At 46.8% G+C, this 13,089-nt stretch overlaps 1 non-coding gene across 1 annotated transcript; it reads right to left on the reverse strand.

Annotated features, from left to right (window-relative positions):
* Positions 1–7,185: 7,185 nt before the first annotated feature.
* On the reverse strand, positions 7,186–7,258 carry TRNAA-AGC (transfer RNA alanine (anticodon AGC)). The gene has a single exon. It is a non-coding gene; the product is annotated as a tRNA-Ala (tRNA).
* Positions 7,259–13,089: the final 5,831 nt, after the last annotated feature.

Below are 13,089 nucleotides of genomic sequence, written 5' to 3' on the forward strand. Positions count from 1 at the left end.
GTGACGTGGTGGTGACAATGCCGTTGGCAACAAATGAAGAGACGATCTTCACAGGAATCAACTCTATATTGGGCTGACTTGCGCCCGCAAAAGAACTAAGCAATCGGCTGCGGCAGCGATAACAGCTAAGAGTGCTCGGCGGTCGTCCATCTACGAAAGCCAGTTTCACTTGTCAGCACTGAATTTGCAGGCGGCGAGGAAAGATCTAGATAAAGCCGCAAACGGTGACTAGCATGACCTGGAACATTGTAGGGAACATTGTGTAAACACACGCGAGCGACTGGAATCTTCGAGATATATCCCAACTCATCTTGAGCGACAAAGAAAAATGATAAAGCGTCGTCTCGCGATAACGGGCAAGAACAAACACAGAATACAGAATCGATCCGCGCGCTAGAATAACAGTGATAAGGCCGCATGTCAGCGGCAGTCGAAAAAGAACAAATAATGATTTAAATAACTTATGGTAATATTATTTGTGGCTGTCTGCGAAAGAAACACCAGTGGTACAGTACGCTGTCGGTTCCTATCCTATTTATCGACAGAGCTTACAGTATTTCCCGTGTGATCTGTGAAAGAAAATAACCATTGATCTCTCGAAATCATGAGCGCGGAGGCGTCATAGTCATGACAATCAATCGCAGTTGTTTGTTGTTTTTTTTTTACTCATTTGATGCGCATTGTTTTCACGTTCGTGCAGGTAGTCGTTAAACATCTTTCACTCTGCTCAACTTGAAAGCGGCCACGTAAAAAAATATATAATTGGTTCACAGGAAGGGAAAGGCGCAGTATCTGTCACACTTGTTTCTGTGGACACCTGAACCGCACCGTAGGGGAAGGGGGGAAGATGGGATTGAAAGTGGAAAGAGAGAAAGGGGAGCCGTAGCGGAAGGCTATCTTTTGCGGTTTTAGACAATCAGAAATTGAACCATTGTGAGGGCATCGCGAAGCCGAATGCGAAGGGTTCGAACCAGGTGTAGTCAGCCGCCCTTTTTACGACCATTTTCCTTGTATTGAAGGGCAGGGAGAAAAGACATGGTGAGACGATACACACAGAGAGCGCTTACCTATAGCAATGACCGTGTACGTACTATCAAGTACAAAAGTCTGCATGTGGTCCCCGCAAACTGCAACTAAAGCACATTATGTTATGTTAGAACAGCGCTAGAAACACGGACAGATATAAAGACAAACACAGATCGCAAGCACATATAACTTTTGTATCTTCCAGTAGCCTCGGATCACACTTGTCGATGTGAAAGTTGTACTTCAGTTCTTTCATGTGTGCTAGAGAAATAAGGTCATAATTCGTCTACATCGTACTTCTAGTCCAAAACTGTCCGACGTGCGGTCCAGAGACTTTTGTCCTCGATAGCACATTCCTTCCCACTTTTTTAACCCACGTATATTAAACAAGGATACGTTCAGGTGTGTCTCCTGCTGTTGTTATTATTACTATTAAACAGCGTTGTGAGTGTCAAGGAGGCGAAAACTGTCCAGCCGTCAGCATTTTTGTGGAGCCTCCATCTAGCCAGGTGGCAAGTAATGTGCTACAGTACCTCCTTTTTTTCCCACCATGCCATAGAATAAAAGAAGGAAATACAGGTTGTAAGGTATAAAGAAGGAGATCCTGCTCTCCGTTTGTGAGGGATAAGAGGAAAAGGGCGCGGACTAAAAATGACTCGACAAAAAGAATTTAAGAAGCGATTATGGGCATAGATGAAATCAGAATAGATCCGGAATTGGGAAAGAATCGGAATTGGAATAGAGTCAGGATTGGAACAGACTGGTGAATGGAGGACCATGTAACCAGAATTTGATTGACGAGTTAAAAAAGATGCTCTCGCATTTCCTTCGCCTCAATGCGATTGGTCGTCCCTGAGTATTGTTTTCTTTTTATAACTTTTGGGGTGTCCGCCAGTATATTTGGCGTTGACCTTAAAATGCTGACTGTCACTCCAGACGGGGTTGAATGAACAAAACAGCAAAGTTACAGAATGAAAGAAAGCAATACTCATGCTGCACACTATACATCCACTGCGAAGTATGGACAAAATAAACAGGCATTTTATAGAATCCTACATACCGTCCGATCCAAGTATTCACGAAGTTGAGCGCATTAAAAAAATTGGCTTTTCGATAAATCGAAATATTATTGAAAAAAAGAAGAGAAGAAAACACAAGCGCGAGTTCCCAACTTTAGCGGCTGCCCGGGTGTAACCCTATCCGCGCACTCGCGCGAACACGATCGCTCTATGGGATCTGTGTTCCATGCGTGAAAGAAGTCAGTTTCCAGGCGCGTGCTTTCGTCAGCCGCACGATGAGAACAATAGAGACAATAGAGCACAAGTGATTTGCGCGCGGAAGACGAGAAGCGCGCAAAATGAGAACTTGCAGCAAAGTACTCTCGCCGAGCAGAGATTTTTTTTTTTTCTTTATGTCGTAATCCGACCCACGTGTGCGACGGATAGACGCCGCGTCGAAAGCTGCTTTTCGCTTGTTTATTTACAGGGATCACTTCGCCGACGATCGATGAATCTCAACAGTATAAGGCTGAAAGTTACTGGCGCTCGATGAATTGATCTCGTAGAGACTGCAAAATATTTCGCGCTGGAGCATGTGTGATGAAAAGACCTGGAGCAAGGTTTATAGAAACACCGTCCAAGAACTGTTTTGTTACTAGTGCGTTTGTTTGAGCTTATCGCGACTTCAAGCTAACGAGTTAGTGTGGGCAGAATAGAAGCACAATTTAAAAGGATCCCGGTTGAACAGGTAGCAAATACCAAGCAATACCCTAAAGATGGAGCTTAAGTGTCCTAATCCTAATTGCCATTCGTCCTTCAGCTCTGCTTGTTGCTGTCGTGACTCAGTGTTCACAGGCGTTGGATGTTACTATTACGCCACCAGACAGCTGTGCTGCAACTTTATTACTATAATTACTACCGACGCTAACCTGGCATACGGCATAACGCGGAACCAACTGCCTGACAATCCGGCATTCGTGTTTTTCCTCTTAACTCATACCGGTCCGACGGAGAACATATGATTACAGACTGGTTCCGACCTCGGTCCACTTTATACCTCACCCTATATGTAATCTGAGATTTTAACGAACGGTTCTTCGAAAAAGAAAAGAAACCCAAATCCGAGTGTTCTGCACAACCAACGTTAGTTCATTCATTCATTCATTCATTCATTCATTCATTCATTCATTCATTCATTCATTCATTCATTCATTCATTCAGTCAGTGTCAGTCAGTCAGTCAGTCATTTATTCATTCATTCATCATAAATTTATTTTTATAATGATCACCGTGTTCATTTAGGATCCTTATATTCGCTAGATGGCCGTACGTTCCTTTATGCTCTAATAATCACAATCAGTTTGTGATGTATGGATGCGAGAGTTGGACTATGAAAAAGGCTGACCGCCGAAGAATTGACGCGTTTGAATTGTGGTGCTGGCGAAGACTCTTGAGAGTTCCTTGGACTGCCAGAAGATCAAATCAGTCGGTATTGTCGACCATTAACCCTGACTGCTCATTGGAGGGTCAAATTCTAAAGTTAAAGCTCAGCTACTTTGGTCATCTGATGAGAAGAGAGGAGTCGCTGGAGAAAGATTTGATGTTGGGAAAGGTTGAAGGTCGCCGGAGAAGGGGTAGGCAGCGAACGCGATGGTTAGATGGCATCCTCGAGGCACTGCAGATGAAGTTATGTGATGTTAGGAAGACAGTGAGAGACCGGAAAGCGTGGCGTGACATGGTCCATAGGATCACGAAGAGTCGGACACGACTGAACGACTGAACTGAACTGAATCACAATCAGTGCTATGATTGGTCATCCAATATTGCGCGCGCTCGTCCGCTATGGGCGACCTCACTGCCTATAGTGCCCGACCGCGTCGTGAGCAAGTTCCGTAGTATTTTACTCGAAATAAATAAAGCAACTTACCGACTATACAAGTGTGAACAAGATGACACATGTGTGGTCAAGCACTGATCTCTCGAAGCAAAAAGAAAACGCAACGTGGTGGCCTCTAGAAAACCAAGAAAACAAAAAAGTGCTTGCGCAGCCACCTACCGACACGATGTGCTGACAGGCTGCTGTTTGCTTTTATTGGAGTGTCCGGCTTCGCCTCCGAGGCTTCGATATATACCCATACATTCGGGCGCCCAAGTGCGAGATGGCGCGAAGAAAGGAAAATCAAACACGTCTCCCGAGATCGATCAATAAACAAGCGATTGCCGGTCAGCGCTTCCTTCTCGTCCTGTCTCGTCTATTCGCGCTGTTCTCACGTCTAGCCCCGGGAGTTCGCTGAGCTTGTGCTTATCATACAGCCCCGCGACGCGCTGTCCCATGCTCGGCTGAAAGACGCGTTGACCGGGTGTACGCAGGCGATTTTTATTAGTGGGCAAGCGCTCTTTGACGAAGCGAATTTTGTGCTTTATGCACTGCAATGCATTTAGAGGGACACTGGAAAGGTGTCCTTCGACGGTAAGAGGAGGGAGTAAAATTGATAAATGTTTATTCGCCAAATATATCCCGCTAAAATTTTCGATTTATAGCAGGATATACAACTCGTCTGCAAATAACCGCCACACGCAGTACCTCCGTACCTCCCGCTGTTAATACTACTTCTCTATTCACCTAAGTATGAAAACAGCGATCAGGCTAGACTCAGAAAGAGTCACAAGTTGACCTGGCTTGATCGTTGGCTCTTATCCTCGCTCGTTCTACGCTTCGCAGCTGTCAAATTCCGGCGGATTCCGCACGCAGGGCAGCAGCACACTGTAGCAGCGGTAAACTAAAAGTCTCTGATGACACTGCACTGGTTTTACGTCATCCGCGCAAGGTGACGCAAAGTGCGGGATTTCGGGCACGGGCCGTCGCTTGGCGGGAAAGCGGCAATTTATAAAATTGTTTTGAAAATTATCACTTGGCTTTTGAGGGCGTGTAGACGACATAAACGCTCAGTGACATTTCCTTTAAGCAATTGCACGCATCTGATAGCCACTTTCTGGAACGCTTTTCAGGGACCCTTTGATGCACGCATTTTTCAATTTAATGTCTCCATCTGTCCGCAATACTGCTACTGTGGCCCCTTGTCCTGCAAATTAAACTTGCAGGGCACATTCCATTGACAGGGGCGGTGGCAATTGCGGCCACTGCGCCTACGTAGGAAGGGTCCGGTGAACCGGTATGTCTACCCTTATACGTCCCTGGCAAGATAAAATTAATCCACGCGCTTTTAAAGCGCATACGCCTACCTATACAGGCGTACATGGCTACGCGCTATTTGCATACACGGCTGCGTGAGTAGAAGGATATGCTAATCAAGATTAGCTCGGAACATTACTCTTTCTTTACACCGAGAAAACGGGTAATTTCAGGGAAGTGTGGGCAAACGTTATCAAGCAATTAATTTCATTTTTTTTTCTTTATCGCAGCAAATTACTGAGTAGCTATAATAGAAATCACTTTTTGATGGCCTAATGAAAAAGTAATACATTTTGAAGAGGAGGGCTTTGTCGGGCTGGTTGGTTCATGTTGAATGGAAGGAAGGAACAGCTCAAACGGACGGGAAGTGTAGGAAGGCGAGACAGACACATGAGCTCATGTGTCTGTCTCGCCTTCCTACACGTTCCGTCCGTTTGAGCTGTTCCTTCCTTCCATTAATGCATTTTGGTCGGGAAGTAAAAAAAAAAAATAGTGAGCATTTGGGGACTCACAAACGTTCACAAAAATATTAAACTTGTTCAGTCCTAAAATAAGACAATAAAAAAAAAACTGTGTTTGTACCCCGTTACCGAGGTTCCGCGCTCGGCAGAGGGTGGCCACTTTCACTCTCCTTCGACACCGTTCCGAGGAGCTCCCGCCGGTTGCCGGTATTTGAATGGCAACAGCACGTTGAAGTTCACGTGGACGGCAGGCTGCAGCAAGAGCCTTTTTATTCCAAGCAGTCGTTTGAATCGTCCTTCGGCCAACATGCATTTGGATACATAATATCGAGCGGAGGTTCAAAGACGTCGTGGCGGCAGCATGCAGTACACGCGAGTCGAAGATGTTTAGGGCTGCCGGGCTCCGCTTATGCAATGCAAGATACAGATCAATGAGATCACAAGCATCACTCGGCACAAGGCACCGTACAGCTGGTCAGCTGTTAATGCGTCAAGGTAACAGACTCAAAGATGACGCGCCACAGAACTTGTAGATGTCTGTAGTTATTTGGGAGCAATCAGTGTTCGTGTTTATAGCGTAAAAACGGGGAAAAGTCAAACAGCCGATACATGTCTGAAGAACGCAAGCAGAAGACCAAAATTTCCGTTTACTGCCAGCTTTGTGTCAAAATCCTGAAGGTCTTAGTCAGTCTTGCGCTGCTACGAAATGGACCACCTTGGCTGCGTTTGACCTCCCTCAGAATGAGGTCTAGCTTAGACCACGGCCCTAAAGTCTCGGTTTCTAGACCAGGAAAGGAAAGACTCTATACCACTGAAGCATCAACTTCCGCATCTTCTTCAGGATGTACTTCTCCACAGGCGACATTTTTCGGTAAACCGTAGACATCATTTGCTCGAAGTCTACGTTGGTCTACTGCATGGTTAGTAGACGCAGGATGAAATTGCTGCTCCAGCGATCACGTTTCAGCTGAGGAAAAAGGCACCTGCATACGTGCTATGGAATGGCATGTCACCATGAAGGAGCGTAAGGCGGTGGAAATTGTCTCTCCCCCCCCCCCCCCCCTCCCCCCACACACACACACTATAACGCCTCAGATAGCTTTGCTGTTGCGTCGGGACGTTTGCCTACTGCTTTTATTTATGCAAATGTCAAAATAGAATACTAGTGCCACAGCAAACAAAATAAAATAAAGGCGGGGTGGCATTTTGATGGTTCCCGTCGGCAGCTTCCGTTGCGTTCGTGTACATGCGCTTCGCTAATCCTTTCATGTATGCCTCCATTATTTCATATATGCTCATCAGAATAAACTACCACAATATGTCAACGACCACTCGATAAATACATTTAAATCCCCGCTTAAGCCACGCCGCATATGCAGGCACCTGTGTGGCCAGGGGTAACGTGTCTGACACGGGATCAGGGTCCTGGGTTTGATTTCTTGATTTCTGTGGACAAAAGCAAAACAAAGTGTCGTACTAAAAAAAAAAAAAAAAAATACCGATCCAGTGGAGGTGCTGGGTATCGATCCCAGTACCTCTCGCATGCTAAGCGAGCGCTCTACCATCTGAGCTACACCCCCGGACGAGGGACGGTGCGTAGTCGAAGGAAATTTAAGGCGATAAATGCGACCGAACGGGAAAGCGAGATATTGCGCTTTCCACTGCAACACCATTTCTCGCTGCTGCTCTGCTGGTTGACGCGATCCAAGGGAGGGACGACAGGACACTGAGCGCAGCCGGCTCGACAGACCGCGACAAACTAAAGTTGACCTAAGCAACATCTCCTGTCCAACAACCTTTCAACCAACACTAACAACACTTAGCGCGCTTCACGAACAGATTTCAAAGCACCGCGGACCGTCAAAAAAAAAAGTAAATTTGTTTTAGGAAAGGAAAGGTCCTCTATCTTTCAAGGTTATTCGTGGACACCTGAACCGCGCCGAAATAGAAGGGAGGACGGTAGGAGTGAGAAAAAAAAAGAAAGGGAGAAAGAGGTGCCGTTTAGTCAACACCACCTAGACGTATAGTGGAGGGCTCTTGAATAGTTTCGTCCACTTGACAGGAGCGGGGTGGAGGGGAAGGTGGCTGCTCCTGGCCAAACGAGGCTGGCGGCGGAGGCTCGCCTGCCACCGGCGGTTGTACTTGTTGCAGGCCGTCATTGCATCCGCCACCGCTGTTTCCGGGTGTCACCGCACATCAAACTACGACCCTTCTTTCCCTCTCTCACTTAGTCGTCCGCGGTGCGGTGCTTCAAGAGTGTCAGTTAGACGCCCGACTACTGTGCCGGAGTACCCGGGTTCGAACTCGACCTCGGCGGCTGCGTTTCGATGGAGGCGAAACGAAGTGGCGTCCGTGTGCTGTGCGATGTCAGCGCACGTTAAGATCCCCAGGTGGTCGAAATTACTCCGTAGCCCTCCACTACGGCTCCTCTTTCTCTCTTTCCACTTTCACTCCCACCTTCTTCCCTTTTTGGAAAACTTTGAAAGAGCGCAAACACACACGACCACTAAGGACAAGAGACGAGACACAAGCGCCGACTGTCAACTGATTTTTATTGGAGCAAGGCAACACCTATATACACTGCAGCTTACATAAGATGTTTCAGCAACGCACATGCGAGCAAGAAACACTGGGGAAAAAAAAATGCAAGATGCTCAAGGGGTGAACATATTAGTCGCATCTAAAAAACAGACCTCAGCGTTTAAGAGAGATATCGAAGGCTTGCTAATGCATCTGTTGCCATATTTCGTGATATGAAAGGCTTCCAGCTGAGATGTGCTGCCTTATCAATGCTCTTGCCGAGAATCTTCGTCTCATTAAGTCGGGCCACGCAACCACTGCAATTACTCATATGCGCAACTAAATGTGCGTACTTGTCTTTAAAATTCTTAACATTTCTTGAATGGTCCCCTAATCGATCATTGATGCAACGGCCGGTTTGGCCGACATACACCTTCCCGCACGTCAAGGGACTAGCGTAGACCACTCCCGTGGAACAGGTCACAAACCGACGTTTATGATTAATTTGGCACCCACTCTTTTTCTGGCCACAGATGCGGGGGCATAGCCCTCCCAGCTTACTGGGTGCCGAAAACACAACCGGCACACCGTGCCTGTTGGCCACTTTTTTTAGGTTGTGAGTGGTCTTGTGTAGGTACGGCACAACCAATTTTTATTGGCCTTGCTCCAATAAAAATCAGTTGACAGTCGGCGCTTGTGTCTCGTCTCTTGTCCTTAGTGGTCGTGTGTGTTTGCGCTCTTTCAAAGTTTTCCAAAAATGTACCAACTCGCCCAAAAAGAAGTGTTAATGAAGTATCTTCCTCCCTTCCCTTACGGCGCGGTTGCGGTGTCCACAGAAAACAAGTGAGACAGTTACGGCGCCTTTCCCTTCCTATAAATAAATCAATAATAAATCAAGAGTGTCAGTGAGTTACGGTGATGACGAAAGACATTAATATGAATGGCAAAAATAAACGAAACTATATAGCAGCGTTGAGAGCGGCCTTCGGACTGTCTGTTGCGGCGTCCAGGGCGTGCCTAATCTAGACTTCCTCTGCCCACGTCACCAGCCGATGTTGACATCCGGCTCAGTTCTGGACAAAGCAGCCTCCCACTGCTGCAGACTGGTAAGGTGCCAGAGGGCGCGGGCATCGAGGCACCCTAGTGTAGGCTAGAGTTACTGTATATGCTACCAAAGGTAGCAATGCTATATGGGTTTCGGCACCAAAATATAGGTGAAATAGGGCAGGTACTAGGACGCCTCTAGCTATCTTTAATCTCCGGCTATCCTCTCGATTCTCAATATGCCAACATGGCGCTCCGTCTCAACCGCGCTATAGTGCTCTAGAATATTGTCTTCTAGAGAACTATAACCGCGCGCTCCTAGTCCCAAAACCTCTTCTTCCTCCTCTTCGCTATTATTGCAGATTCCTATGCGAACCTGCAACATATGCTACCTATGGTAGCATAACTCTAGTGTGGGCCTGAAGGTGGCGCCTTCCTCTCTTAACGGTCAAATTTTCAATTTCCAGAGGCTGTCGCGCTTTCCTTCCCTGCAGCGCAATCGAGTTCGTTAACATTAGTGTCTATAACGTAAACCCACCTGGATAGCATGCATATCTTTCTGTATATGCGGTCGTGCACACATCTAAGATTATACGTTTGTATGTACATGGCCTAGTCGTTCTGGGCCCATGATAGCTTTTGCGCTTGGACAAGAGACCACGTATTTCGAAGCTAACACACAGGTCTGTGCTAAAATTTGATTGAACAGCGACAACAAACGAATAACCGCTCTTTAAAATACCCTTCAGGAAATAGCTTCACTCCCTTTTGACGCGCCAGAATAAACGCGGCAGCACGCCCACCGGGGCACAGCTGCCGCAGCGCAGTAGAGAGAAAAGAAAACCTTGTCTACCCATCGCCTTCACTCTCACCTACCAAGACAGCGCAACACCCTTTCAGCGGCGGGGACGGGAATAAACCACGCGCGGTGGCGGAGGCGGCAGCCAACGAGGCGCCACAGTGACAAATGCAGCTACGAATGCTTCATCCCCGGTCACGCCAGTCACGGCTGGACTCAAGAGGCTGGGAGTGGTGCTCTTCTGTTCTCGTGAATTTTCGGAAAGCACGGAGTGCATGTACCTGTCTTTTGCCAGCGCGCAAAAAGAGAGAGAGAAGGGGGGGTGGGGAGACAGGAACCGATAGCACAAAGCCAACCCCTGTCATCTTAACAACCACAACAATAGTGACAGAGCAACCTAGCTTGTGCGTTGGTTGGTTTAGTTTGGCAGGTTGACTGCTCGATTTGACAGCGCTCCCGTTTTCATGAATTTGCGGAAAACATGTAGTACCCTGTCTTCTGCCAGCGCGGAAACAAGAAAAAAGAAACACGAAGCGATAGGAGAAAGCACGTCACCAAACCCTGTCACGTTAACAACCACAACAAAGTCAACAACGCAACGTAGTGTGTCGTTTTTGGTTTGGCAGGTTAGCCGGTCGGTTTAACGTCCCAAAGCGACGCAGATGAATGCCGCAGTGGAGGGATACGGATAATTACAACCACCTGGCATGTGTTGGTTCTTTTGGTTCGGCAGGTTGGCCGGTCGGTTTAACGTCCCAAATCGACGCAGATGAATGCCGTAGTGGAGGGATATTACAACCATCTGACATACTTCAACGTGTCCTGACATCGCAAAGCACACGGGGTCATTGCATTTCGCCTCGAACAAAACGCTGCCGCTACTGTCGGGATCGAACCTGGGTCGCCTTGGCCTGGTAGTCAAGCACCTTAACCACTGAGACACCGTGGCAGGGCTTCCTCTGTTTCCTTGCTGCAAGCTGGGAGAAAACTAGAATCCGCAAACTCTGTTTCAGCAGCCCAACTTCTCATCGTACTGATTCGGAGAGACGACATACGCACAACCAAGCATGTTCATCGCGATAACTTTAGAATAGGCTTTGTTCGTGGGGTTTAACGATCCAAACCGGCTCAAGCTATGATAAACACCGTAGTGGAGGGTTCCGGATATTTATACCACCTGTGGTTGTTTAACGTGCACTGACATTGTACAGCACACGGTCGCCTTGCTTGTCGCCTCCACCGAAAAGCAGCCGCCTCAACGTAGTGATTCGAAGAAACGACACAAGCACAAGCAAGCATGTTCATCGCGATAGCTTTAGAATAGGTTTTGTTTGGTTTGTGGGTTTTAACGGCCCAAAGCGACTCAGGCTATGAGGGACACCGTAGTGGAGGGCTCCGGAAATTCCGGCCACTTGGAGTTCTTTAAGGTGCACTGACATTGCACAGCACACGGGCGCCTTGCTTTTTTCGCCTCCATCGAAAAGTGGCCGCCGAGACCGGGATTCGATCCCGCATCCTTGGGCACAGTAATCGAGCGCCCTAACTTTAGAATAGACCTATAGTATAATATATAAACGTGATAGACTGTGCTTATCCCTGAAATATAAATTGTCTGCTCGCTTCTCAAGTGTGCCAGCTATTTACGCCAAAGCGCACCTACTTCACTGTTGTTGTTGTTTTTTTTTTGTTGCTTTTTTCTGGGATAGGAAGATAACGAGCGAGAGAAGGTTGCGTGGAAATGTTTTTCCTCGCTTAATTGGCCCCGGAAGCGCGGTCCAAACAGCTTGCGCCCGAAAACCTGAGGTGGAAGGCCGCACTTAATCCCGGCCCGGCGCGCCACTGTTTTCGCAGCTTGCGTGCACGTTGTGGGCTGTCATCGCCCAAAGCGAAGCCTACGGGTCTTGGCACTTTGTTGGGCACGGAAGGCGCCGGCCTGCTGCAGGCTATGACCTGTCACGCTATGCGAGCGCCAGTGACAACAAACTATCGCACGCCGGTTGCGTGAAAGTACAGGCGCTTCCAATATAAAATGAAGCAGTTTGTACAAAAAGACGAATATTTAGTTATTTCCCGACTAAAGTCAAAAATATTTTTTCGATACTGTGCGCAAAGCATAAAATTTTAGGTAAGAAACCAACGAAAGTGTTCTTGTTGCGTGTTTTTATGGAATAATCATTAATCCGGTGGTGAGACTGTTTCGTTTCACACTGACCGGCAAACGAATGCGAGGAAAATGAGGGGCTTTGTTATGATGGAATGCATGTCATGTTATCACAGCGCATATTTCTTGTGTGTTTCATGTCGGCGTTTAAAATGAAAGCTTCTTGGGCCTCATAAAAGAGGTTGTAAGCGTTAATATAATAATAATAATAATAATAATAATAATAATAATAATAATAATAATAATAATAATAATAATAATAATAATAATAATAATTGGTTCACAGAAAAAAAGGCGCAGTATCTGTCACACTTCATATTCAGATGTGTGGCGCAAAAAACACAAACACATGAGAAGATACACAACACACGCGCACGTAGAAAAGAAATTAATTTTATTGAGCAAACCTCCTGAGTAATGCAAAGAACGAGATTACTATCGGGCCTCAAGCTGTTATTCTTGGCCTAAAGTTGTTATTCTTGGACACAAGTTATGTGGTGTGGATGGACATGTCCTACTGGATATGTGTGGCGGTGGTGTTTAGTGTATGACTATGTGACAATGTGGTGATATTTGCTTGTCCGGAGTGGTATGAGTTACTGGACAAAGCAGAGGTGTGGGGTAACAAGACAGTGAGAATTTGTGACTGTCATGTTTGGACGAGGTATATGGTCTGTGAGGAAGAAAGTGCCACTATCCCCCTGATAAAGAAGAGGAAGAAGAGAAGAAGAGGAAGATGAGATTGGTCAATACCATGTTTGGACGATGTTAAGGTCTGCGAGGAAGAGAGTGCCATTATCCCCTTGGCAAAGAAGAGGAAGATGAAATGTGCCTGAGTGTAGAAGAGGAGGCGTGGTGAAGAGGAAGTGTTTTCAAATTATAATTAC

The sequence above is a fragment of the Amblyomma maculatum genome, chromosome 9, assembly GCF_055883805.1.
Source record: "Amblyomma maculatum isolate TAMU_Amacu chromosome 9, ASM5588380v1, whole genome shotgun sequence".
NCBI classification, from domain to species: Eukaryota; Metazoa; Arthropoda; class Arachnida; order Ixodida; family Ixodidae; genus Amblyomma; species Amblyomma maculatum.